Raw genomic sequence first — 6,240 nt, 5'->3', positions numbered from 1 at the left:
TCGGGAAACGAGCCAGAGCGTCGCTAACGGTGGCTAGCGACCCTTTCGCAAAATCTCGCCGCCAATTCATAACCGACACAGATTCGAAAGTGCAATTCCTCGTCGATACAGGTGCAGATGTGTGTATTTTTCCTCGATCAAGACTCTCCGGATTACGTAAAAAAACGCCTTATGAATTCTTCGCGGCAAACGATTCCACAATCGCGACGTACGGTTCTGTAAATTTCAGTCTACGACTCGGACTTCGCCGCGATTTTACATGGAGTTTTATCGTCGCGGACGTTTCAAAACCAATCATAGGCGCAGATTTTCTCGCACATTACGGTCTGCTTGTGGACATGAAAAATCAACGTCTCATCGACGGCGTGACTGAACTCTCCGTCCCAGGACGCGTAGCGGAATGCAATACAAACGTGCTAGGAATCCATGTAGTGTCCGGACGAACCCATTTTCATCAGCTCCTCATGCAGTACCCGGAAATAACCAAGCCTTCCGGAACTCCTTTTATAACGAAGCATCGAACCAAGCACCACATAAAAACTACGCCAGGACCGCCGGTAACTAATAAAGCTCGTAGGTTAGCTCCAGGGCCACTTCAACGTGCAAAAAAGGAATTTGACGTAATGATGCAGCTTTAAATCGCTCGCCCCTCAAAAAGTAGCTGACCTTCTCCTCTCCACATGGTTCCGAAACCAGGTGCGGATTAATGGCGACCCTGCGGCGATTATCGAGGTCTCAACGCTAGGACGGTTCGAGACAAATATCCAGTTCCGCACATCGAGCATTTTACATTTTCTTTAAAAGGCAAGAAAATTTTCTCTAAAGTGGACCTGGTGCGCGCTTTTAATCAAATACCCGTCGCAGAAGACGACATTTCGAAGACTGCCATCATAACACCGTTTGGCCTGTTCGAATTTCCTATGATGTCCTTCGGCCTTCGAAATGCGGCTCAGACGTGCCAACACTTCATGGGCGAGGTACTTCAAGGGTTACCTTTTGCCTACTGCTACATCGACGACATCCTCGTGGCTTCCAAAAACGAAGAGGAACACTTGGATCACGTAAAGCGACTTTTGGATCGTCTCAAGGCCTACGGAGTAGTCATTAATCCAGCGAAATGTCGTTTTGGTGACAGTGAAGTAAATTTCCTAGGTTCCCTTGTTTCAGCAGAGGGCATCCGCCCTTGCCCCGAGAAGGTTGAAGCCATCAGGAATTGGGATCGACCGGAGACAGCAAAAGGACTCCGCCGTTTTCTAGGTACTATGAACTTCAATCGAGGTTACGTACCCAACGCGGCGGCCCTGCAAGCTCCCCTGAACAATCTCTTTCAGGGAAACGTCAAAGGAACCACTTTTTTGAAGTGGACAGATTCAGCAGTCAATGCCTTCGAGAAATGTAAGGAGAGTTTGGCCTCAGCAGTTCTCTTGGCCTACCCGGACCCAGAGGCGCCACTCGCTATTTTTACAGACGCAACGGATTCCGCAGTCGGTGCAGCCCTTCAACAGCGAATCGACAACGAATGGCAACCCTTGGGATTTTTCTCTAAAAAGCTGAGCTCAACTGAAATGAAGTACGGTACCTATGACAGAGAACTTCTAGCGATTTACAAGGCCGTCAAATATTTCAGGCACATGATTGAAGGCAGAACTTTCACCGTTTTTACCGATCACAAGCCTCTCACCTTCTTTTTTCGTCAGAAAGCTGATAAATGTTCTCCCCGGCAATTTAGGCATCTGGATTTTATCGGCCAGTTCACCACGGACATACAGCACATCTCCGGAAAGGATAATGTCATCGCCGATGCACTTTCGCGAATCGAAGAAGTAGCGGAAGGCATCGACTTTCAAGCTCTCGCACAATCACAGGCTCAAGACGAGGAAATGCAAACCTACCTCCAGCCTGAATCATCCTTGATGCTAAAGCAAGTACCTATGCCGGGCACATCTGTAAGTATTTTCTGTGAAATATCTTCAACTGTAGCACGCCCGTTCGTCACAAAGCCCTTTCGCATAGCAGCTTTCAATTCGCTCCATCAACTCTCACACCCTGGTATCAATGCAACGGTCCAGCTCGTAACCCAACGTTACGTGTGGCCGTCTATTTACGGCCACACGTTTCGTCACCAATTGGGTCATTTATGCCACCATCTTCCAGATTCGAGCATGTCCATATCGACATCGTGGGTCCTCTTCCAAGTTCTTTAGGATTTACTTACTGCCTCACCTGTGTAGATCGCTTTTCTCGTTGGCCAGAAGCATTCCCTATTGAAAATATCGAGGCTGCGACAGTCGCAAGGACCTTTCTTTCTGGGTGGATCGCTCGTTTTGGAACACCGCTTAGAATCACAACGGAACAAGGAAAAAAATTTGAAGCACAGTTGTTTCAAGAAGTCAACAACATTCTTGGAAGCAAACACTTCAGGACCACGGCTTATCATCCTCAAGCAAACGGACTCGTGGAAAGACTTCACAGGCAAATGAAAGCAGCCATTCGTTGTCACATAACGGAGAGATGGACCGAAGTTTTGTCTTTTGTCATGCTGGGAATTCGATCAGCCTAGCGAAAGGACCTGGAAGCGATACCTTCAGATCTCGTGTTTGTACAAGCCTTGCGATTTCCTGGAGAATTTCTTGCTTCTTGCCAATCAACCGAGAACAGAGAACCATCTTCAGATTTTGCCAAAAAGCTTCGACAACATTTCCAGCACTTACGTCCTGTAAGTGGAACACGACACGGGAACAAAACGCCTTTCGTTTTCAAGGATCTAGCCACAAGTAAATATGCTTGGCTTAGGCTTCACACGACCAGAAGAGCCTTGCAGCAACCCTATCAAGGACCTTACCAGATCATCCGCAGAGGAGAAAAGACATTCGATCTTCGGATAAACGGTCAAGATGTCATAGTCTCTATCGATCGTCTCAAACCAACCTACACTTTAACAGACGAGGACGAGCCACATACGCCAAAAGCTGATCATTCTGCAAGGGTGCAGCAGCAGGAAAATAATCCTGCTATTTCCAAACAATCAGAGGAATTTAAAGAGTTTTTAGCGCCAAAGACATCGACTACTCGATAAGGACGTAGGGTTCGATTCCCCGACCGCCTCCAAGGAGGATTTCCATGAACCAAATAATTTTTTTTTTCTTGTTTCAGAAGTACCAGACTCATTCCAAAAGTAGCGGGCAATGTGAGCAATCGATGTGGCAAAATATATATAATAATTTTTTTTCTGTATCGTGGTTTTCTTTTGTGCCTGGCTGCGTCTCAAAACTGAGTCGATACATAGGCCTTCGTCTTACTTTTAACTGTTAATATCACGTATTTTATACTTTCAATATAAACAGATATTGCCCTTTAATATTTTGTATGTTGAATAGAAGATATTAGATAGTGTAGGGAACAGATAATTGTTAATCTACGTAATTTTATTAATATATAAATTTATACACATTTTTCCAGAAGCAATGCTATAATTCTTCAATTAACCTACGACATAAATCTGAATTTAAAATCAACGATAGTTAGGCAGGCTACTGTGCATGTCTACCACCCAGACTAGGGGCATCAGGCCCATGCTGAAGGTCGTTCGTCAAAAGACAGTTCACGCTAGTCAGTCAATTGCGACGCACCCCCGCGCTGTCAGGTTTGCTTTATTAAATACCAATAAACTATTAGTGTTGTGTAAATCACGTTTACCGAACTATTTCTTATTCCTCACCCACACACTTCAGATAGTATGCCGTAATATCTATATATTATGGTTAAATATCAAAGTTTTTAATATATGCTTTTCAATATCTATTTTTCTCCGTGCAGTGAACGCATTACCACATATATTTGTTGTTTGATGTTTTACATGTATGTAAACTTTCCGCTGAAAAATTCAAAACTTTTAATAAAAATCATTCTACCACCAAAACAAACTCACTTGCCTACTTAAAAATTCAAAAAAATGTATTACGACTATTTGCATTAAGATAGACGAAATAAAAATAAAAAGACTGCAATTAAAGTGTGGAACGTATTTTTAAATCTACTTCGCAGAGATACAAAAAATTACAGCCATTTATAAATATAATATTTTTTAATTTTTCTTATGAAACTGGAGAAAACAACATCTGAAATAAAGTCTGACATTTATTTTACAGAAAAGCAAAACATTTTCGGATTCCTATTGAGAAAAAAATCAAATTATAAAATATGAAATGGTGAGTGACCCTGTTTCCCGAAAGTGCTTTAGTTAGCCTCGTTTTACGGTGCACTTTCGCTTATGTCAAATTATAATAACAATTTGACTATTTTCAACTACGGCACAAAAATAAATCTAAATTTGGACGTTAAACAATGAAAATTAAATGTTTTAAAATTTTTTAGTGGTCTGTACGAGCACCAAGGGGCCTGAAATTTGAAAATTGCATTCCCCAACGGAAGTGTTGTTTACATTTCAAATGAAAGCAAAAAATTAAGAAATGGAAGTTTAGTGTTAACCTACTAATATGTAATTATATAAAAAAGCAAAAATATATGTAAATAAACAATGGAAGTATTTTACTGTAAATTGATTATTTTATCTAAATTAAAAAAAATTCCGGTACCGGGAATCGAACCCGAGCCTCCTGGGTGAGAGCCAGGTATCCTAGCCACTAGACCATACCGGATTGTGAAATGTTTGATATGAAGCCATAAAACAGCCGCGTGGTAATTAAGGTGAATTCATAACCGTTAAACTATATGTTGTTTTCACTTTGTTTCCATTTATAATATATGGTGCACATTCGATGAGTACGTAAATCATTGCACAGTTTATTCATAATTTATAATTTTTTAAACAAATGTTGATCCTGTTTTAACCTTAAATTTCCATTGTTATAATAACTATAACAAAAATATCAGGGTATTTCAACAAAAACTCAGGGAAATATTTTCCAATATAAGGGCTATTGAAAAAATCATTTTTACATCGAAAAAGAACAATATTTGATTTATGGTGTCTCCTTTTTCATAAATAATTTTATGCAAAATGAGCATGAAAAAGATTCACAATCAAAAACCAGACTTCCAAACTACCTCACTTTTCGGCTTATTAAAGAGAAAAAAATAATTGAAAAAACACAGAGAAAAAAAGAAAAAGGAAATTAAATTTTTAAAAATTTTGTACGAATATCCTTCACTTTGGAGAATGAAATCAATTTATTAGTATTCTATTAAAATTAAAAAATCTAAATCTAAGAATTGATATAAAGAAAAAAAGCTCTTTGAAACATTTAAGTTCTTCGTGGATTGTTTATTATATTGTGATGATTGTGAATGTACATTAATTACCACGTGACACTTTAATGGCTTCGAATTCAACAAATCACAGTCCGGTATGGTCTAGTCCTAGTGGCTAGGATACCTGCTCTCACCCAGGAGGCTCGGGTTCGATTCCCTATGTTGTTTACATAATTATTAGTGAATGTCACAATAAACTTAAATTGCCTTGAAAGCATATTTTTTAAGTAACGATAATGATAGTTAATTAGGCAATATATTTATATTCATATATAGAGAAAGCAATAATGATTTTAAAAATATTTACAATTATTAAGGAAAATATACTTCTGCATCAGCTTTGAGTTATGTGAATGAAAAAAATGTAACATATAATATTATTATATTATTTTATCATATATAATATATAATATTATATCTATAAGGAAAACTAACACAAATTATCACATAATTTCCATTTATAGGTAATTTCAGATTGCTACTTATGTACGTACATTTAATGTAAAATATATTAACATTATTTGCAAATAATACAATTACACTGGTAATTTGTATTTTGATTTCTGTATAAAGTCATCTATAAGAGAAATTTTACTCGGGTGCTTTAAAACTTTAGATTTAATGTGTCAAGAGTAATTGTCTTCCATAAATAGACATTGTTAAAAAATATTAGGCTCTTAAGTACTCTGGAAAACTGGATAGAAAAGAAAAGATAGAAAGGGACTGAAATTTTAAACTAGGAATGGCAATTAGACTAGAAATGGTATAGAATCGATAAAAAATGTTTAGAAATACTCTCTGTCGAAAAAATATTGAAACCTATAATTTTTTTACAGTTTTTCATGAAAATCTCAGCAGAAAAAATTCTAAAAATATGAGACATAATACGTGTCGCAGGTGAAGAAACCTCCGAATCCCGTGTAGAAATTCAAATGGGGAACTAGTCTGGTTCCCGACCATTTGATTAGT

At 38.4% G+C, this 6,240-nt stretch overlaps 1 non-coding gene across 1 annotated transcript; it reads right to left on the bottom strand.

The window, feature by feature from the left end:
• Window positions 1-4,586: 4,586 nt before the first annotated feature.
• Trnae-cuc lies at window positions 4,587-4,658 on the bottom strand. The gene has a single exon. It is a non-coding gene; the product is annotated as a tRNA-Glu (tRNA).
• Between the last annotated feature and the right edge of the window lie 1,582 nt (window positions 4,659-6,240).

The sequence above is a fragment of the Belonocnema kinseyi genome, chromosome 2, assembly GCF_010883055.1.
Source record: "Belonocnema kinseyi isolate 2016_QV_RU_SX_M_011 chromosome 2, B_treatae_v1, whole genome shotgun sequence".
In the NCBI taxonomy this organism is placed as follows: Eukaryota; Metazoa; Arthropoda; class Insecta; order Hymenoptera; family Cynipidae; genus Belonocnema; species Belonocnema kinseyi.
The sequence above is the reverse complement of the archived record's forward strand: the minus strand, read 5'-3'. Positions and strand labels throughout refer to the sequence as shown.